Source organism: Stigmatopora argus, chromosome 3, assembly GCF_051989625.1.
Source record: "Stigmatopora argus isolate UIUO_Sarg chromosome 3, RoL_Sarg_1.0, whole genome shotgun sequence".
In the NCBI taxonomy this organism is placed as follows: Eukaryota; Metazoa; Chordata; class Actinopteri; order Syngnathiformes; family Syngnathidae; genus Stigmatopora; species Stigmatopora argus.
In genome coordinates, this window is record NC_135389.1 from 13,926,751 (window position 1) to 13,949,695 (window position 22,945).

At 42.5% G+C, this 22,945-nt stretch overlaps 1 long non-coding RNA gene across 2 annotated transcripts in view; it reads left to right on the forward strand.

Moving 5' to 3' along the window:
• Nucleotides 1-22,945, forward strand: part of LOC144070965 (uncharacterized) — a 47,470-nt gene that overhangs the window by 16,748 nt on the left and 7,777 nt on the right. For both annotated transcript variants that reach the window (XR_013299515.1, XR_013299516.1), the window contains exons 3-6: nt 3,045-3,120; nt 3,352-3,476; nt 3,589-3,664; nt 10,660-10,730. This is a non-coding gene — a long non-coding RNA (uncharacterized LOC144070965). The remainder of the gene's footprint in view (nt 1-3,044; nt 3,121-3,351; nt 3,477-3,588; nt 3,665-10,659; nt 10,731-22,945) is intronic.

The following is a 22,945-nucleotide window of genomic DNA, read 5'->3' on the forward strand; positions in this document are numbered from 1 at the left end:
TTTGGTGCCTCATTTAGTACGCAATTCTTTTAATCATTCAAATTCATCTTATTTCTCTGATGTATCAAATTTAAAGAAGCATTTATTTTCACTTTACAGGGATTTTGGGGGGCAAATACATTGCTTTTTACAAAATTAAACCTGCCAGCTGAGAATGAAAATAAGGAATTATTGCCAGACAGCTGCGGTGCAGTGTCATTTTTATTACACAGGGGTAGCATAAAAAAAACCTTAACAGGGCACTTTATTGTCTTTAAGTCCAACGATAACATTGTGGATGGTAGCCATGTATGCCAGTGTGTATATGTTCATAAATGATGGCACAATATACCCAGGAAATTGTCACTTTTTTATTATATTCCACTACACACCTTGTGCAAGAATGGATGTTGCATAATTTTTAACATTCCATCGTAGCTCTACTCTGTATGAATAGTTAGCAGGAGGTTTTACTGATGGTTGGTCAATTGCAGAGATTGAGTCTCTCATCTCCTACCAACTGGAGAAACAAACAAGCCCACAATGCACATCAATCCCCAGTAAGCACTTACAGTTGACATGGACACGCATGCAAAAACAGTGCAGAGCCGCCACAGGAGGTGGCAGACAATCAAGAACGGGAGGCTTCATTTTATAGCTGCCGCTTCCTTGTCAGCTTTACTCCCGGCAGCAATAAAACACTCCATAATAAAAGCTGCAATCCCGGGAAGCGGCATGACTGCGGCTATAGATAATCTACTCAGCTCTCAAGCGCCTCACACTGCGTTTGCATTTCCTGTCCCAGAATCCATCATGCAGGTTTACTTTGGGTTTTTCTGGTTTTAAGCGTAATGAAAAGCAGCGAGACAAAGCTTATCTGCCGGATCCACGTGGGCCAAGCAATATTGTGACCTTCGCTTCCACTGCTTAATTAGCAGCTTCTTCCTTGTCCAAACATGATCTCAGGAGAGATGACTTGAATCAACCTTCAGAAAAATATTAAATAGGGAATATTCGCTCAGCTTCATTTTTTTTATAGTACTGTTTTCATTAGAATAATATATTTTCCATATTACTTTTACAAATCTATTAATACTACATCAGAACCTTAGCTTTCATGATGAATCTATTCCTTAATCGTAACTAAATCATCTGAAAACAAATAGTATTTGCTGATAATCTAATCAGTATTTTGCAGATTTTTGTTAGCCTTTTTCATAAAATGTGATGTACATTTATTTTAAAAAAAATCTTTATTTAATCACAAAGTAGTACAACTACCATTGGCATTCTGCTTGGAACATTAGTTGAGCCTGAAAAGGCATATTGAAGAGTTTCTCAAAGTTGGAACTTTCAACAATCTCTGATTGGTGGTTTCCAGAAACTAAGCACCCTTGCTGTGAATTTGGTGCAATCCATTTTAAACCTTAGACAAGCCAACAAAACAATGAGAAATAAATGCTGGAAAACCAGATGGCAAGAAAACTGAGGTGCACATATGCCTGACACTTTCAGATCAGTAAGAATAAGTAAGAATACTTTTTTTTTTCATTTTGTATTCAGTCTAGTCTTGTCTTTTGAGACCTTCTCGTGACCTCTAATCAAGTGCACTAGCTATGCTGGCCAAACTGCATCTGCACTACTCACCTGCTGACTACAGGTGCACTCAGAGGGAGAGTTCACATCTCCTCTAATCTCATTAAACCCTCAGCTGCTCTCGGCCTTTCCCTCCAGGCCTCCTTCAGACTCAAGCGGCTGCTCGCGCCACGCTGATCACACCAATCAAGCTTTGATTTACAGTATTTACACCGTCGTCTGGCGCCCGTTGCGGCTACGAGGCAATGCGCGCGAAACGACCCAGCCCTCCCCGCAGGCAGCGTCCAAGCTAAATGCCAACCAATCAGTTGAGGTGGGTGGAGGGCCAAGTCACAGAGCAGTTCCACCCCTTGGCAGGCTTCCCTGCAGTGGCTCTGATCACACCATAGTGTTAACAACACGTGACCCGGCCTCAAAGCCCACAGTAATTGAGGTTACATCCCAAGCAACACCTTGATGAATAATTAAAAGGGCAGAAACAGAACTCAGAGTGACTTACCCAGTGCCCTGGGGTCTAATAACGTGCTTGGACTGTATTAGGTAATCTATCCAACGGTGCCAGTTAGCGCAGCACACAAATGGGTCATGGTAAAGGTAACGTAACTGCATCACTGTCAGGGTCGAGTTCTACTTACGGAGCTTAATATTTTTAGGTTGGGTAATAGATAAAACTGTGGATAGGGTAAAGATATCTCCTTGTATTTAACTCCTCATCCAAGACCAAAAGAGGGTAGGAACGAGTTACATTTACTTGAGTACAAATTGTACCATTGTTTATAAAAATTAAATCAAACGTCTTAAGTAGTTACTCATTACTTGAGTATTCTTTTAACTGAATTGTTTTTTTTACTTATTTCTAAGTCATTCTTTTGGATGACTACTTTTACTTAAGTAATATTTTCAAGTAATGCGATTTTAACTTATTTAGCTACTCTAACCACTTGTTAAAGACACCTTTTATTTAGTGTGTGCTGAGCACAAAAGTGTAACAAAAACTACTTTGTGTCCTTGACACATAGAAACCTGAGTGCAGAAACACGAGCCACGATTCCAAGTTGCCATTAAGCCTGCAAAGGTGATGAAGATGCCCCTCCAAACCAGTGCATACCGTTGGAGCGACTAACGTCATTCGCAGACTAACTGGGGTCATTCACACTATGCTATAATATGACTTGCTTTATAGACTGCAACCCTGAGGATAAGATTAGAACGTGTGCACTTTACTCAATATTTTCTTGCAGAGGACAATTTTCCTTTCTTTAAATTTGACCTTTAGTAGGCACTTGAAAATAGGCACTCCTACGCTGTGTCGCAGCTGTCAATGTAACACCTTTTTTTGATTCTTACACCCCATGCCCTCTTTGGGCAAATTTGGGAACCTTCCCTACAGGAAGTTGGTTGTATATAGGCCAAAGTCATCTATTATGAGTTTGTTTTAATTATCAATGGTGGTATTTTTTTCTTTACAGGTTTTCAAGCAGACTTGAACTGCTCCAGTATACAGAAGGTCTACCTTTCTCTGCAAAGCATGAAGTGAAGCTTCAGGTAACAACAATCTCAAGAATACCAAATGCTATCACTAATGCTAAGGTTTAACAACAACAACGACAAAACTATCCTAATGAAAATTGCAAAGAAAAATCACATTCATAATTATCACTCTAGAACTCCAACCATCCTGGGCCTTCAATGCAGCTTGCAGTAGACCTGTTTTATTGTTGTTTCTTCGTGTGGTCGCTGTGTACAATACCTAACTGATCTTTGCACAATTGCCAGGTGGAGAACAACACAGCCCTTTTTACTGACAAGTCATTTTGTGTCAGAGTTCCAGCCATGAGCAGAGGGGAGCTGCCAGTGCAGAATAATTAAGACCTCTGTCGAAGTGACAGGGTCACCAGGAGGTATGCAGCACAGCAAAGCTCCTCTTTTCAGCTGCTTCCTCTGTGAGCTGTCACGGCTTGGGTGTATTTATAGCAAACTGGCAAGCACTCCACTCTCCCTTCTACCTCGTAGACAGATGTCACCTTCAAGCTGCCGTATCTGGGACAAAACGCAATGCTGTCAGCATCGGAACCAGAAGCGTGCGCAGGTACGTGAGCGCAAACACACATTCAGCCGTACAATAGGTTTACCAAGGACATCAACAACTCCTCATTCACTTGGACTTCAACCAGGCAGGATTCTAGCTTTTTCAGACGACCACCATGTCATGGTGTAGAATTTCTGCCAGAATTCTCTGAGTGGCATTGGTTAATTTTCTCTATTTTCAGAAAAGTCTGAACAGAAACAAAAATATGTATTCAAGAAGACTGTTGTCCCAAGTATTGATGTTTTATCAAAGTCAACTTTAGTAATTTATGATGATTGGGCCAAAGAAAACGTGTTGATCAACAAGAATACCCACATTTGCATTCTTAAAAATATTTCTAGGGCTATATAATAAGACCTCAGAGTAAATAAAAATAAGGCTGGCCCGTCAGGTCTCAGATGCTGTGATAAAGCTGCTCAAATCATGGGTTGATCCAGTGGCAAGTGTTTTTTCAGTAAGACAGGTCCATGTCTGTCCACGAGTAGTTCCTTTCCAAGGTCTACACAACTCATCTGCCATGCCAATTATGCATTATAAGCATGTACATGTGATCAGAAACATCTTTCTCTCTTCCACATTTTCATCTTTACTACTCATGTACGCAAGGAAGGTCAGACCTCATTGAAATCGACTCCACTGTTCTGCTCCCGTCTACAGTGGAGCCAACTTCAACATTGTCTCTAAGGGCCACTTTTCTACTTACATCTAGCTGTTACCTAACCTAAGTAACATGAGAAATTCAGCGGGCCCATGGCGGAAGAGTAGCCGACCAGAACGTACCCGCTGATGGCTAGTGCTGTAGGACACACCAATGTCAATACCCTTTTGTTACGCTTTATTCCTTATTATCCAAAGCTCACCTTACATGAATCACAAATACACTTGATAGAAGATATACTGTATTTTGGTTACGGGTGTTCTGGGGGTTGTAAGTTATTTGCAGATCTAGATAACGCTAGAAATGTCCTTATTTTAGCAGACTTGAACACAACTACTGTGTTAGTGTTGGGCTTCCCGCTATGCTTTGTGTGCCTTTCAGGTCCCTTCAAATGTAAAATATTTATTAAAAAAATGTCACTTTCCTTCTCCATACGTATTAAAGCATCATCAAATAGTATTTACACTTTTGAAGATTAAGGCACTGAAAAACTAGTGAGAACATAAAGCCTTATTTTTTCGTTATTATTTAAGACGATGCTGTCTTCAGCGACACATCTTTTAACTTGAGTCTTTCAATAAATAATACATTCCACTAGTTTCTAATCCTTGTGTCTTGTAAACAAGCAAACAAGGCCTTGTGGCGCACTACAGAGACTCCTAAGCTCATTTGAATTTCAACTCAAAATATATTTAGAAAATAAACACGGGGAGCAGCATCAACTTTATTTGTGATGTAGTTTTCTGTGTCGGTGCCTCGGATAAACGACAACTGCGAGCCACTGCGAAATAAGCCTAGCCGGCCCAAAGTGTTGACATAGCTTTAATTCAGCTTGATACCAGACACCAGTAGTCCGTCAAAGCCTCAAGAGCGCAGGGGTGTCAAGCTCTCAGAGATACGCACTCAAAATATACAAACAGCAAGCCTGACTGGCCAGCGGGGATTAAAATAACTTTGACGAGTAGTACAGCGTTTAGACATTTTCCACACTCACACCCGTTTGCAATATAAGTTCGTCAAACGTATCAAAGACGCGCTTCATTGAGAAGAAGCCGTCTGCTCGACACAGTAGTTGTCAGAATCCCCTTCAGGCTTTGCTGTTTGTCGACCCGGCAATAAATTCGAGATCAAACATCCAAACGCATTAACATCTTTTATAGCTATGTGATGCAATTTATAAACGTGACTACAATTTGATCCCTTAACCTTAAACAGGTTGCTAATGTGTCAGGGCATCTGGCTCACACTGTGCTCTCAAGGCCGAAGTAATAGAGCCTGCGGATGAAGTGTTGGTTACTCGATATCTGCATTCCTTGCGGGCCGGGAGCCTGTCTCTGCCAAAGTGGGTTTCTTTTACAGCCACAGTGGCGATAATCAGCTAAGGGGGGTCAGAATCCTGTTTGGGGGATGCGTAAATACAGTAGAAGCCAACGCGTGCCTGTTCGCGAACCAATCACGGAGCATAAATGAAGTTCCCACGTGACTGAGGCGACGCCTGCGCATTGGGATTTTCTAATCATGGGATAAGCCTACAATCAGGTGCAACATTGTTTAAGTGCTTTGGCTCAGATTAGACCGCTATTGAGAAATGTCACAGTCCCTTTCCATATACAGTTCTCAACATCCTCTCCATTGTACACATAATAGGATATCTGCTTTTAACTTTGGAAATAAAAAAGTCTACTCAAATTGAATTTCATGACAAAATGGAGTTTGACTGAACGTTTTTGCCAAAATGCAGGATTCATTAATTATAGTCTTCTTCATGATTTGTGTTCAGTTTTTTCATCAAACCATACTTAAATGATCTAAAATTAGCTGCATTCCTTTTAATTAGAGAAAATTATACCGTGACCCGACGGGGGGTACGATTACTGTGTATAGATACATTACTCCCTGAACATATGTGCAATCTGAAGCCATTGAACATGCTTGAGGACCTCGGGGGTGAAGGAGCTTGACCCCGTCTATTTTGATTGCTGCGTAAAGAGCTCGACAGGATCCCCTCCCCATGGAATGAAGTTTCACGTCTCAAGGAGTAAAGAACAGATGGCAGGAGCGAATGGCCAAGATCAAATTTTCCCCAAGTGTGAGAAAAATATCCTTGCCGTTCTCTCTGCCATTCCACGGCACCCTGAATTCTAGCACTTTAGAAGCCAATTAGCAAGGAAGGATGTTGTTAGAACAGTGAAGTGGCAACAAGGCACAACTTAATGCAGTAGAATTGAAATAATATACCTTCTGCTTAGGTTTCCTGAAAAGTGGTTATTGCAGGCTCTCACTTTGCCATCTTTTCATTTGATTTGAAAAACAAAAACACAGAAGCGGAATAATAATTCAGGAAAGGTTTATCATTGTTTTTTCACAGTGAATTTTATTAAGCGGCTTGTTCCTTCTGCATCTATCATTGCCTCTGCCAAGAAGATAACGTGATTCCTGTTATTAGTGTTGATGTCTGGTCCCATGGGAGGGGCTCCGTTGGCTACTACCTTTTGCAATAAAGGTTGAGGAGATAATGTATGGATGAAGGTGTCAGACGTGTACTGCAGACCTGGCACTATCACAGTCAAGGGTTGCCACGGTGATGCTAACTGCTTCATGTATACGCAGTGGGGGAAAAGGTTTTAGCGGAGAGACATTAATTGGAGATCAATTCCGGATGAAGCTTTTAATGACATGTTTTCTTTTCAGCTTTAACGGAAACATCTAGAGACATTCCACTGAGTATTTTAGGTTCACTTGATGCTATCATTGGAAAGATTAGAACAAAATCCACAAATGTCAACAGATGGCAATTGCCGTCCGTCTCCGCTATTTTAGTATATCCTGGTGTGCCAATCTGCCATTAAATGCAACAAACAGAAGTACCATGTGCAGCGCCATCTAATATTGAAAAGGGGATTGATTGCCTGAATTTTTTTTTTTAATACATGAATTATTGTTTCACTGTAACCAGATGTTTCTAGCAGTGTCAAATTTAGGTGCAATGTGGCAATTACATCCATTTCTTTGATATTTTTAAAAAGAACAGATACATTTCCACCTCAGAATTTTTTACTGCCTTGCTAGGCCTCCCAGACAAAATAGATTGGACGTCTTGTGCAGTCAGCCAGAGATAACAGCTTTTGAAAAGCAAACGTGAGCTATTTTCTCATAGTTTATGATCAGTGATTACTTCAGCACTCGCGATAAAGTTAGGTTAAAATTTCAATTTTTGAGCCAAATTTCTCCTTGTCATGACTCACATATGATTGATTTCCATAATATCAAAAACTAAATCCGAGGACGCTGTCATGTAGAAACATTGTTTTACATACAGTCATAAATCATGACGTAAAAACTCAACTGAAAATTATATTAGGTCATAATTATGGCTTCCGCCACATCACGCCATCATAAATCCTTTGGTATTATTACCCGGTTAACAGTTGCACTCTTCTGATAATGACAGCACACACTGGTGCAATACCATAAAGCCTTCGGTTAACGTGGCAGTAAATTTGAATGGAACATTTTCTCCCTCTTTTATTAATTATGCGATAATGGAATCTGACAGAAATGCTCCGGGGGTTGGGTACCAGCAGCATATTATTATCTCTGCTTGTCACAATGTCAAGATAGTAAACATGAGCTACTGTTGTGAAACTTCACTCTTAATGTATTCACGGAAGGGTAGATGTCCTATCCATTCCATTGTCTTCTGCATGACAGGACAACATCAATTTTATTTCCCAACTCATCTTTGGTACTTCAGACAAGGTTGAATAAAATTAGTTTTTTGTCATAATAAAAGACAGTGATAATTCAGGAGATGTTTCACAAAAGGAGTTAAGATATCTCTCTAAGAATTCATTATCCCTTGATGGCTTCCTTTATTCAAATAACCTGACATAAATTTCCACTTGTTTGGACAACTACGGAAAGTGCTATTTGAGTTTTCTCAATTCTATCCATAGATATCATAAAGCGTCTGGGCCTGTCATTCTAATTCCATTGATAAGGGGTGCTGCCGCTTAACACTCTTTTACTGGCCAGTTTCAGACGGAGAAGATTGGAAGCGAACATTTTGTTAATTGGACATCGAGTGGCGCTAACAATGAGCTTTGCGCGATGAGATTTGCCTGGAAGAGCCGGGCTGAGGATTTGTGAGAAGAGGGGTTATAATTGGCCCGCAGATGAGGAGCTCAAGCCAACTGTATGCATCCAGACTGTGACAGTGGACTCATATTCCCTTCTCCTCGCTGAAAATGAGCTCAAGATTCACTGCCTCGGGAGACATAATACATGTCACAGCCAACAATAATGGTTAATTTGAAATCATGTAGCACCCATCTCTCTCCCTCTCTCACTCCGTCGCCATCTCCCCCTTCTATTTCATTTCCTCGCGCTCCCCCCCCATCCCTGAAAAAAAACCATTCATCCTAAAAATGGTTTTCATCTTTTCCTGCCTCCACCCCCGCACACCATTAGTCCCGTCCCTCCATGCTCTAACGGCCCAATGCATTTCCTACATTTTCTCCGTAGCGGCCATTATGATCCCCAAGCTAATGTTTTAAATTCAATTGCGATGATCCATATCCCGGCCAAATGAAAGTCTCCCGCTTTTAAGCGGGGATTCCCAACACAAGAAAGCACGTCTGCGGAGCCAAGATAAAAGCAGCTGGCTCACCATATAAGCGAGAATTCCCTAACAACAAGCACATTTGTTCATCATCATATATTCACAGGAAATGCCTCGACAATACGCAGCCTCCTCCGCCAGCCTTTGAACGCAGTAAAGGGAATTTGAGCTTCCGGATTCAAACATAGCAGTAGGAGAGCTGCAACTAGGGCTATTAATGTTTCACAACATAGTGTATCTATGTCTGCGTCTTTTTTTTCTTTTTTCTTTTACTCCAAGACCACAGTGCCGGAGGGAATGCGTGGGAGGGTTTGGTGGAAGGTTGGGTGTTGAGACGCTGACAATATTCCCCCCATCTCCCATGGCTGACTGCTTCACTGCTCGCCAGACTCAATCACATGTGCACTGTGCTTTCATGAATTAATAACAGGCACTTTGGAGGCCAGGCAGGAACATGGTGACCACATGCTGATGGAAGTTTAATGAGCAGCACGGGGACTGCGCTGCCATGGCACCGGCGCGTCTCCCGGCGCAATAGGCCGTGTCGTGCCCCGGCCCTCCCCACAGAGGCGCAGTGTTTGGGCTCTCATTACTTAGATAAATATATCTGCTCTGTGGATCAGGCCCTCAGGTCCCCGCTTCTTCCGGCTCCCACCCGAGGGATGATATCACGACCCTGATTACCGTGCCCTGCCCTTGGGAGGGAGAATGGCTGGCCTGGAATCACTAGAACACAAACATCAGTCTCAATTCGCCTCTGTTAAATATCAGCCATGACAGCGGCTGAGCCAGAAAATGACGCAGGTTTGGGGCGGTGGTCCAAGCGAGGATCACTAGAAGCTGTAGCTCAAATGGGTTTCCAAAATGACAATTGCCTGTAGTGAATAACATTTAGATTCCAGGAATGGCTGCAGTAATTTCAGAGCCAATTATCTCTGTCCCCACCTTTTCAATTTGAATTTTTCCCAGCAACGTGTCCAATTAGGCCTCACGTGTGGTGAGATGCAGGTTTCCATGTATTACCTATAATGGCAATGTGGCCGTTGTCCTGATGCTGGCAAATATGGGGGTGCCGTATGGACCATAAAACTAGTCGACCACATCTAGATCTTGTATTGGTTACGGGTGAGGGATAAAATTGGCCGCCAGATATGTGTATAAGCTACCTGTCCGCGTGATTGTATATGAGTTTGACCTGCTGTGTGTTTTCTGGCTTTCTCTTGTGTGACCCAGATGCTCGTTATTGTCATCAACCCCTGTTTGTGTATTTAAACCCCGTGTTTGCGTCGGCGAGGAAGTATTTTTCTGCCTTTCGGTGGTGTGACCTTCCCAGTTAAGTTTGTATTTTTGTTGACTTTTGTGCTCTTTTTATTATTTGTAAAGTTATTTTAGTGGTTATATTTTTAGTTAAAATCTTAAGTTGTGCACCAGCACTTCCCTCTCGTAGCCTGCTTCCTTCTCCTGGGTTCCACTCCGCTCCCTAGCTGAGGGATCCACTGATGAGCCTTTGAGATGAAACACACTTATTGATTGATGAGCCATCACAGGCATTGATTTGAGATGGCCGAGGTAGCGGCATCCTGTTGCTCTTAATGACTAGATCAGATGCGTCGCACCTCGTCAACCGGGTGCTCTGGTATTGATGATATGCTCTAGACCAAATACGACCATTTCAAGTCAATATATTCTGTCATCCTTCTTTCTTTTAATCCTCAGGCTGTGGTCATCAATTTGCGGCAAATACATTGGAGATTAAACACACAAAGATCCCCGCTGACAAAGAAAGGGTGAGTACATTTACTTCTGGTTACACTTGGTACTTATCGTAGTTTTTGAAACAGTTTTTGATTAACCCTTGGTACACTGTGTCATCAAATACTCAAATGTAAGTACTAGTCTAAAATGTATAGTAAGAGTATCTGTCCTAATTTGAATGTTAAAAGTGCTTGAACATTCGACAGTCAAGAGAATTAAATGACGATAAGATCCATAACTGTTTGTTTGAAAGATACAATTTTGATTCAAGAACCCAGATGGATGCTTGCTCATTCGCCCCTCCCAGTGAAAATGAATTGGACGTCTATCGCTATTCCATTTTCACGTACTGAGTCAACCTGACAAAATATTCTACTGGTAAACTAAGATTGAGAAGAACAACAATGCAGGACCAGATGGCTTTTGTGCATTAGTAGTCCACGTCTTCAAACAAAAGCATTTTCTGACTCCAGTGTGACTGCAAAACGTCCCCCCAAAAATGTCTCCCGCGCCGGCACCCGCCGACGAGTATTAATATAAAAGTGCTGTGTTTATGCATTTGTATTCAAAGACTAACCGGCGGCTTTTTGGAGGCAGATGTAATATGCACGTGTAATGAAATGGGAGGGCCTCTTTGAATTCCCCGGTGCGCCGGGTTCTCTCGGTTCTCCGACGTGGCGCACCTCTTGCTCTCATGTTTATATAACAGCGGAGTCTCAATCATTCTCTCCAGCTGGTTGAAGGTTACACGGGGCAAGAGGGGTAACAAATGGGCTCTGCGCGCCATCTGAGAGCGAGCAGGCTGAAGGCTGGATAATGGGCTGTCATAATGGACAATATAGGCAGAACCCTCCTGAGACCAGGGAACCAAAGAACAAGTAGGCTGAATTATTCATGGTTACCATGGCGGCCCACACAGCTGCATTGCATTAGGCTCTTCATTAGCCGCGCCGTATTCGACAAAAAGCTCGAAACTAAAATACGAGCAATATTTCCCATTGAGGGAGCTCATTATCATAAGCTCTCAAGGGGGTTTATTCCTGCTTAAATGCGCCTGAGTGCTGACCTTCGTCACTGCGGTAATAATGTGGCGCGGATTAAAATGTGATTCCATCCACGACAAGAGCTTCTCGTTCTAAAGATGGCTGCACTGTGACAGCTTGGCTGCTCTGACATTGCAGTCATTTCCCACTAATAAGACACTTAACATCGGGCCCTCTTGCCACTCTTGTCTCTCGGAACACTGCAATGAGCTAGACACAAGTAGGAGGGAAAATTGCTCTCCGGGTTCTATTTGCTTTTCAGCTAGGTGCAAATGCATCTCAGTCACATTATAGAAATGAGATCATGTGGAGTGTGCTGAAATAACAAAAGATAGCCTTGTTTTCCTCGCTCAAGCGATGGAGTCCAAATGTGGCAGCTTTAATAATCTTAACTTTATAACTGCCCTTTGCAGCAAAATCTAAATCCATCAAACGTTTCAGTGCCGTCCAATGGTAGCCAATGAGTTATTTTTTTTAAACAATTAAGAAAATTAGCAAGGTTGTGCATCTGTTTCCTTATTTTCTGCATTGTAATATACCAAAGTTACTGTGGTTAGTGTCAGTAGATTTATAGAACAACAGTCCAAAACAAATTCATCCATGATCAATAATTGATGGCCAGCAATTGTGTCACCTGGAATTTTATGGTAAGGAGCTTATACTGTTTGCTTACTAAGATTTGTTGTTATCCGGGACAACTCTAATGGATTTGAGCCCGTGCAGCCGGCAGCGCAATTTGAAGCTCATTTTGTCCAAATTGAGCGAGGTCAGATTGCAAGGTGAAACGTGGCGCTGCTCTGGAGTTTTGTTTGTGCCTCCGCCATGAACTGAGTACTTCAAAGCTCACATATGCATTTGACCTCGGTATTAAATCCATCAAGGGATTGAGTTTGATGACGCTAATTATTGCATTTCTTTTTAATTGAAACAATGTGTTGCCTTGAAAAGAATGGGAAAAGTTTCATTACCTAGGACATAATATTCCTAAAAAAATGCTAGCCCTTGCCATTCAGAATGCTGTCCTTACATGCACAAGGACTTTAGTGTCAACAATTTTGACATTCAGTGGCAAAAAATAAGGTTAAATTCAGACACCACATGTTTGATGTCCTATCGTAAGCAGAAGCTTGACACGCTGAATGATACACCTCCACATTCAGTTACATGCATACTCCATGACAAGTAGAAGCGCCTCACCTCTAAGCTGCCAGTTATTCACGCATGACCTTTCATACATGAACAGATACATGCAAGCAGACAGACCTCATATTTACTCTACCACACAGAACCCCCCCTCAACACACACCCTTACAATTACATACATACCCTCACAATTTCACACATTTTTCTTACAACAGTGTAGCTGAATATCATCACAAAGTAGTAGTTGTGAATCCCTCTTAATTTCTTAATCATACCATAACTAGAAATCTAATGGGCTCTCCAAGCAGAATGTATATTTCCATACAATGAAATATACTAAACACATTTTTGACAAATCTGCTTGTCATGCTGAGAACAATTGTTTACTTGTATTACTCAAAAATGGTTGAAATAAGGTCCTTGTCATGAGGGGGTTATTTAAATTTGGCTGTAATCCCTCCATTTTTTTTGTATCCAACGTGATTCGTCAGCGCCAAACCTATTGGAAAATACTGATTTCACTCTTTAATATTCATAATCCTTTTTTGAACCGTAAACTCCATCTGTAGTTTAAAGTGATGACTCATTCAAAGCATAATCTTAATCCTTTGCTACGCAGCTTAGTCCTGAAACCGAGTGGAACAGGGGAAATAGAAAGCTGCCGTCAATGCAATAAACCGGATTTCGATACAAGCAGAAGGGCACAATGTCATTCTCATACAAGGACGCTAAAGCTGTTCATCCGCGTCCCTCACTCCCAAAGCACTGTTACTTCCACAAGCTGCAAAATTATCCATGAAATCTTTTATTTCCCTTTTAGCGAGCCTTAAAATATTCCTGTTATTACAGAGTTGAATTTATTGGCTGCCATTGACCCGATGGACGCCCAATCCATTTATACCGGGAGAAACTGGCAATGAACGATGTTTGTCGTCCAGGCTGAGGTGTAGTCTGCCTTTAGCCCAAAGTCAGGGCTTCCTCAACCCTTACGAGGATGCACGCCAGGGGTAGGGAACCTATGGCTCGGGAGCCACATGTGGCTCTTTTGATGGGTGCATCTGGCTCTTTGCTAACCTGTGAGCTCAAATCTGGAAATCGCTGGTGACAGAACTGAGATATTACATCTAGAACTGCTTTAATCTTTATTTTTTTTTGCTTTAATCTTCTTTTTTTTGCAGTAGACTCTTCTGGAATGCATCCTCTCATTGATTAGCAAAAGCATAAGAATCTTTTAAAAAATATTCCGTTTTTTCCACTTTAAAAGTGGTGAAATTACTAAAAAAAATTAAAAGGAACTCGTTTACATGTATGTATTTTGACTTTTAAATTCGTAGTATGGCTCACAAGGAATAACATTAGAAAATATGAAGTATTTGTGGCTCTCTTCGTCAAAAAGGTTCCCGACCCCTGATGCACGCTATGGAAGATGAATGAATGAATGAATAAAAGTACTCTGCTGATTCAGTACATATTTTTGCCAACGGCAAACTACTCAAATCCAACTACTACTCCCACACATGGCATTATGTACTTCTCCCACCTACTCAACGGAGATTTTCATCATCCAAGAGCTGACATTTGGGGGGGAAAAGAGACATGGTGTTAGTCTCAACGAGCTTGCGCTGATTCATTTTGTCCCATAGTGCCACTTTGATCTTCACCAGGCAACGGTGAATTTAGAGGAGGTCATGCTGGGTAACTTTTGGGCACCATTTAGCCATGATTGATGTTGTTGCTGTTGTTTTAAGTACGGATAAATGCATTCATCAGGCCCGGCGAGGGAGTTGTTAGAAGGTCAGCCTCACAGTTCTGGGTTCAAGGTTTTGATCCCAGGTGGGTCCTCACTGTGTGGAGTTTGCATGTTCTCCCCAGGCTTGCATGGGTTTTCTTCAGGTACTCCCACATTCCCAAAACATGATTGGTTTGAACACTTAATTGTTCCTAGATGAGTGCGATTATGAATGGTTGTCCGTCTTCTTGAGCCCTGCGATTAGCTGGCCACCATTCCAGCACCCGCCTGATGCCTATTGTCGGCTGGGATAGGCTCCAGCGCCCCCTGCAATCCTTGTGAACATAAGCCCCTCGGAAAAAAAATGAACATTCACTCTCACACATCCCAAGTACATTTAGGCGTTGTTCAGATGCACCTACAATTTGTTAGATTAACATTTCCATCTCAAAGGAAGGTGACTAAAAATGTGGTTTTGTTTTTGGTTGGAACCTTTTATACACCTAAATAACATTACAGAAACCAGAAGTTGGATTGGCGCCGGCAAATGATTCAGTAACGTGCACTTTTTTACACAAAAGCTAACATGTCCAGTGAATAAGGGTGTGTTGGCTCAGTGAAGCTATTTGTAGTTAAAGTGGAATAGAATTAATTCTATGCTCTTGCCAGAGAGTCTTGGCTGCACATTGTACTGCACTAAAGACGAGCACCCCCCCCCAACATTCTATTCCCACTAGTAGATCTTGTCTTTATTACCCTCCTTGAGCTAACTATAGAGCTAAGCACTACGGATGGATCCCTAATGATGACACTTGCTCAATGTCTTGCAAGTAAATAAGTTTATAGAGTACGAAGTGTAAGCAGTGAAAATGGGGTCGAACTGAGGTCTCTTCGGAGGTTGTGTATTTTGTAGTGACTTCACTTGACTTGTCTTATAAAGAAGCTTGAAAGTTGGAATGTTGAAACCATTGCTCACCAGCTTTTTTGCAATTTTTTTTTCAAATTCTTATTTTCTCGTAATTTTGGCAAATGCAAACATTAAGAATTAATATAAAAAAAATACTGCGATTGGATGGCAATCAGTTCAGAGTGTACTTCCTGCCGGTAGGTAGCTGGGATATGCTCCATCACCCCTAGAAAACCTAATGAGGGTTCGCAAGATGGATGCATGAACGAATGTTAAAAAAGAAAAAAAATGAATAACTAAACATCTGAATACTGATTGATTTGTTTAAAAGAGCATTATGTAAGGTTTGCACTTCAATTATTCATAGTATGAATGATAGATAATAGCGACATTGTCTTTGTTCCAAATTTATGATCAAACGCACTTGATAACAATTCTCACAAATCAAAACAACACGTTTTTTTACGAGTGTCAGAAACGGTATCGACAGCTATTCCCCGTCCTTGTCTGCACGTGTTTCCATGTTGCGTGGTGATGAATGAGCACCCGGGTTAATTAGCAGCGAGAGCTCATCTCATTAGACAGCGGCAGCCGTCGATGCTGAGTCGCCAACGCGCCGCAGTCAGAACGCTGACGATACATTCCTCCACAGACACGTTTATTGGACTCTATTCAGACGGTGACCATCTTGTTGCTCAGATACACGGATTGCTTACATGTCAAATGTGCGATCCTGTTTTGTTTACTTAATGACAAACTGCCAGCCACTGTGAAAATCGTTTTTTTTTTTTTTGCAAACCCGAGATAAATATATGCCATTCATTTGGTCATTCATGACATTGACTTTCAAATATTGCATTTAATGGATAATCTCAGAGAATATTGGTCATCTATCACCATCAGTGGCAGGCAATGCGTTAAATGATCTTCACGAGTGGTTGAGTTTCTTGCTTTGTAATCAAGATAACCACAGGAGCTTTGTCTGTAATAGTCCAAGACAGATCATTTGACAAATGGCCTTCCCACCTCCATGGAAGCTTAATGTCTTGTGCATATTCATAGCTTTGTTAAATTTCCCATCAAAGTGGCGGCAGGTCCCCGGTGTGAGCTGCACCTCATTTTCCCCTATAAATCATTCATGCTGTGTAGCTCGCAGTTGTTTGGGTGCATCTGGCTCAGGCAGCCACTCGGCTTGGCCAAATGGAGAGGCCACATGGCGGCTCCAGATGTTTTCGCTTTTTGTATACGAACAGCTCATTTAAAAAAAATGAATAAATAAATAAGCAGGGGGTCATTGCTATTTGCAGAAAACCATACATAAGCATCCCATCTTCCCAGGTGAATCTGCGATGAGAATCAATTCACGATAGGGTTGTGTTCCTCATTTTCTGTGTGAGTGACAAAACTGCCATATTTGTGAAATAGGGAACATTTTCTCCTGAATTGAAGTCATACTTTTTCCCCATTATTTGGCTAGGCCTTGAATGTGTACAGAAAGAGTCTCCCACATTGATGTTTGTAGAGAAATGATACCCAAAATGAAGAAATGACATTTTCAGAGAGGAGTTTGGTAAACAAATGATGTTTTATTATTGAAGCTATACTGCACTACTGAAAATATGGTACATTTGGAGATACCTAGTTAGCCCGTTGTTCTCCTTTTCATTGTTATTACTCTAACTCAGGGCTGTCCGAACTACTGCCAGTGTCAAAAAATGAAAATACCATTGAATATAGCCTGCACAAGAAACCTAAGTTCAGCCTACATTCTGTTGCACTTGTCAGCTTTTACACTATAATGAGCCTGTCACCTAAACATTTCTTGTATCCTTTTAGTTTTTTCATTTTCCTGAAATAGTTTTTCTCTCTCTTATGCTTTAAAAAGCAGAATTTTCATCAGTACATGAAAAAAAAATCCTAATTGATGATTTTTTTCTTCTTATATGCCCACAGTGTTATCATGAAGAACCCTATGTTTGAGAGTTGAGGTTGACTTTTTCTCCAAAGTTTATGAATTTCTGTCAGACTGCATAATTTGCAGCTCTGTTCTCCATAGGCTCTTTGTGTCCAGCTCCCATATGCATCCCAGCCGTTCCCAGGTCGCTGCCACTCTCAGTAAAATCATTATTTAGTCCTTTTGTAAGCAAGCAGTGTCCCCGATCACAAATTAATCTTTCATACGTTTCCAAGATCTAGCCTTCTGTAATCCCATCTGTACGAGACGCAACAAAGCGCAGCGAGGAAAAAAAATCTATCAATTATTCATTTGTTTCTCATGAAAGCCTTTCGTTACGTCTGTCGTAGTTCACTCTCGCGAAGAGAGCCATTGATCCTCGCCTTCTCTACGACAAAGAGAACATACACATGACACGGCGTGGCACGGCCCCGTGTTTTCCCGCACTCGTGACAGATCCCGGGAAAAAGCAGTCACAACAAGGAAAGGGGGGTAGAGATGATTATTATGCATAAGTGCCTAATCTGTGTACACATTGCGTAGACGCGCTCACACGCGCTTGTGTGCACACCACAATGCTCTTAACTAATAGCTGCAAGCGCCACCTGAGGGAAAATGTTCCAAGTCGAACACACAGGCGCAGCGCACAAAGTCAGTCACGTGCGCCTTGGCGGAAATTCTTGATCTCCAGTGGTATCGTCTAATAGGCGTGTCGCCATTCTGACAGGTTGACTTCATAATTCAGCACTACGGAAGAGAGAAAACAGCATTGTTAACAAGGAAATGCTTTAAATCACAAGCGCCGAGTAAATTTCTGGTCAAATATTCATGCGGAAAGTGTGTTTGTGTACGGGTAACAGAGGCCAGAGTGTTGTACGTCAATGGGATGACAACTCTGCGGGCTCTGTTTATTCCAGTAGTGTATACTTAGTATGTGCATGAGAGAGAGCTTTCATTCATTATGGATGAGGCCGCCAGAGCACGAGGTGCCGGGCTGGTTCAGGTTGCGCGCCCCCCGAGCTCACCGTCGTCATTCTTGTTTACTTTGAAAGCTTTTGTCTTGTTTGGAAACTTGGCCTTAACGGATAAGAGCGACTTAATTTCCTATTACGGAGAATTATACGAGTGAGGGAGCGGTCAAAGTCAAAGTCCCGCATTTTTCTGAGGCCACATGAACTCATTAGTTGCCACTGAAATATAGTTTTTTGACCACGGCATATTTATTTTATAGTTTTGTTTTTACATTAACAGAGATAGAGGCGCAGGTGGTTGAGCTCGTCGTCCATCGAGCGAAGGATCGTAGTGCGTTTTTGTTGTGCCTCTGCAAGGCGCTTAACCCTATTTGCTGCGTGAAAGTATTGAGAAGAGAATCTGGTTGTAAACTGCAATAATATTAGTCATTTTACTACATAGCATTGATGCTCCAACAAAATGGCTTCAAAGTCATGAAGCACAAGGAGAATTTATACGTAAAGTGCACAAAGCTATTTTTAGTCAGTCTCATAGTCCAAAAAATACCCAGCATCTTCGTATCAAATGGTATTAAGTTGTCGTAAAATTGCAAATCCCTGTTATTTATCTATGCCAGCGCCACAGTTGAGTGCTGCAGTATCGATGGCATACGTTACGATATGTGTGGTGTGGTGGCTTACCCTTTGACCATTTTCGGCCCTCTTCACACATACACAAGAACACAGTTGAGGAATCGCGCCAAGCTTTGTTCGGGTTCTGCGGGATTATTTCCCAAAGAGCTTTAGCATCTTCTCGTTGACATCAGTGACTCGTGCCGATCGTTCGTACTTGACATGCACACTGACGCGATCTCTCAGGAGAAGAGAGCTGTTGTTGGCCCGTGCCGCCTCCTCACTGGTAGACAGCGCCAAGCGGAGATGAGCCGGTTGCCCGCTCCTCCGCACGCTGTTAATCCCGCCTCTTCTGCTTTGTCAAAGCTGTTGTTTGAACAATGGAGCTGTCTTCGTGTCTGCTAATTTAGGAACAAACATTTGTCTGCACGGCAAACAAGCTCTCCCAGGAAGTACTATTAATAGGATAATTAAGCAGATGGTAATGAGCGGGATTACTGCTAATTATGACAAGATTTGTTTTGGCATTTGCCTGAGCGGAAGCAGAGAGTTTAATTCTGCACAGGAGTTGAGCAACGAACCAAGCGAGCGGGCACCTGACCACAGGACGCCACACCATCCTGCATGCGCTTTATTTACACGCGTTTTTTGCAGTACACCGTACAGAAAAATATTTCCGCAGTAGTCCTCCGAAATTTGCCGTGTCTCGCAAATTTCGAGAAAAAAACGCAAAAAACGCGAAGTGTCAAAAACTGCGAAAAACAGTAGTCACCGTAGTCCCATGACTTTCGCTTTGTCCTGTATTTTTTGACTGTAAATGAGTAATATCAGGATTTGACAGTTCAAACTCGTCTCACGATATCGTTCCAAAGGAAAAGTGTCATCCACTTTAAGGTTTGATGCAACTGCCTTTAATCGGCAAACAAGGCAAGTGTTTGTAGTCTAACTTTCTCTTCCCACATGAATAAATCTGCGATCGTCTCTTTTTCCCTTCCCTGTTGCTTTTGCTCCCTTTGCGAGTTACAACTAAAGGGAAAAAGAAAATCTGCCATCCTTATTGTAATATTATTAAAAGCTTTGTTGTCATTCTGAGTGAGAGAGATTAAACCCAACTGTTCCATCTCGGAAGCGCAGTCGTCGTAAGAATTAAAGCGCGGGGTGACTTTTACCGAGACGACACGAGATTCAATCAAAAATTGACAACAAACATGCCTCGTCGAGGTGGAGGGGAATCTTAATGCGATTCTAGCTCAAGCTCAGACAGTGAGCCGCCTCCATTAAAGCACGCCACACAGCCCAGATAAGACAGCTGAGTCTGGGATTTAAAGCTTTGGCTTATCGTCATCTTCACACACTGTCTCACCAAGAGCAAAGTACACGGCCCTTAAATCCTCCGCGACCGGGAACCCGCTTTGTCTTTGGGCCGCGGGTGCTCTCCCAATGGGACACAGGTAGGGCTAATGGCTCGTAACTCTCCGATCGGCGGCCTTCAAACGCGCCGTCTTTTGGCGTTCCACACGCTGTGGCAAAAGCTGGGATGAGATTATCGAGGCGGAGAGCGGAGTAGTGTTTCAGAAATAAAATTGCTTTTATTCCACCCAACATGTGTTCCGTGAGATTAACGCATAATCTTACAAGGTTTAATAAGTGCCGGTTTGCCGTTTGAGGCAGAAAAGTGGAGCATGGCTGCCCCACTTGAAATCCTGTTTATTGAATTATAAAGAACCTTAAAGGATCAGGAGTGTGACTCATACCTTTAAATACTTTGGAGTAGTTTCGCGTTAAGGCACGTCGGCGAGTGCATCTAACGGGGTTTGTAGTCGAGAAATTCCTTTTCGGAATATCACAGATGGATTGTTCCAATCCGTGGCAGGAATGAAAGCCAGCGGCCGAGGCATCCGTAATGAGCACTCGGAGACAAAGCCAGGAACGTTCGCTCCTGGACCAGCGTCCAAATCCCGCTTTCTTCTCAACCGTTGGGCCGTGGCGGAAATCCCTAACCTCAATTTATGTAATCCAGAGCCCTCGCATGAACTTCGGTTTGAGCTGTGCCTTTCAAGAGGTATTTGGAAGTTAAAGTCTCAGATCAGATTTGGACAGATTAGAATTAAGAGCTGCAAGTCTGGGAGGGGTGGATATGAGGATTTGTACCGCTCCACGAGACGGCCTTGTCAGTGATAAGTTATACTGAGCCGCGGGTAAGAGGATTGCCCGGACTAATCCGAATCAAAAGACATACCATGTGAATTACATCCCGAAACAGGTTCGCTGACAAAGATTAGGAACGTGCATGTAAATCCTGTCATACTCTACTTGCGGCTGGAAGATGAGCCAGCCCAGTACAAACAAAAACATGCGCTTTGTAGCCTGCTGCTTGGCCAGCGACATGACGTGCTCGCTTGATTGCAAGAGCTTTGATGTATTGTTTTTGATTTGTCCACCGATTCAGGGGATGTCCCCCCCACCTGGTGCCCATAGTTATCTGGGATGGGCCCCAACACCCTTGTAGGGTTGGGGAAATTAATGTACGAATCGTACCCTCTGTTGGCTGATGGCTATTAATAGAGAGTCATCACTCCGGAAAGAGCTGTAAACAAATCAATGTTTAAACGATAGACAGCAGATAGTATAAGTGACTTCTATGTGGAAAAATGGCTGCTAAAAGTATTCAAGTATGCAAATGGGAAATTCTTAGACTTGGGACAAGGCAAAAGATCATGTTTAAACACAAAAGTGGCGCACACTGAACACTGCGATGAACATGGTGTGTTAACATATATATTTTTTAATAAGGCAAGTGCATTTCTGTTAAATATAACATTTTTTTTAATTAAATTTCACAAATTTTGTTCAAGTAAAGCCACAGTTTTAGATTCCCCACACAAAAATTATCTTCCGGCGTTAATTGCGTGGCTTGCGCTGCATTAGGTCTCCCTCCACCGCCACCGACTGTCACTTCCTCATTTTCACCTCGTCTATCTCGCCATCCCTAAGCTGTTTTCTAGTTCAATGAAGCATTTATTTCCCTTCCTGTTTGACACGGCTGATTCTACCAAAGCATCTGGCAGCAAGCACTGTACTACAAGGCTTTCTGTTAAGACGTCAAAGAATGTTACTCTCTGCTGTGGCCAACGAGAAAAAAAATAGCTTGCTTTTTTCTCTGGCTCTCTTTCTCTTTCTTTCCTCCGTCCCTCCCTTCCTCCCTCTCCAAAAGCACTGAACAAACAAGACTCGTATCCCTGGCCCAGAAATGCTTCAAAGAGCCCACGTCTGCTGGGACTGGCTGTGAAATGTAGAGCAGCATTGGCTGCTTAGCTTTGCAGTTCAGCCAGAGTAAGCTCTTAAGAGGACTGCGGAACCCTGGGCAGAGCTGCAAAGCACCAACCTCTCTCAAAGACCCCTGCAGTTTCATCAATGACTCATCCATTTTCCCTCCTCTGCTCCCCACGTTCATTACAGCCATCAAAAAGACACGTGAGGTCGACTTCCAAAATGCCGAATAATATAAGACTTGGGAGGCAGAATTCATCTGCCGGGGCCCTGTGTGTATGAGGAAGATATGCCAGTTTCCTCCCACCCAATCCCATCGGGGCTTGTGAAAAATGCAGCAAAGCAAAGCTATTTTGTTGCAGATTGAATAGATGGAAAAGCTCTAGGGCACGGTGTAAATGTAGAGCGTGGAGACCAAAGCGGTGGGAGAGAGCGTAAGAAAAACCATCAGGCAATCGTGCAGAAGTCTGCGCGGCTCCACGGAGCGTGCCGAATAGAGGTCCCTCACTGTAGTATAACGGCTCATAAAGCCGCAAATGGTATTTCCACTTCATTCGGTCTCAAGGCCGGCTTCCAAGCAGCTCCTCCGTGTTAGACTTGAACCCATTAGCAATCGAT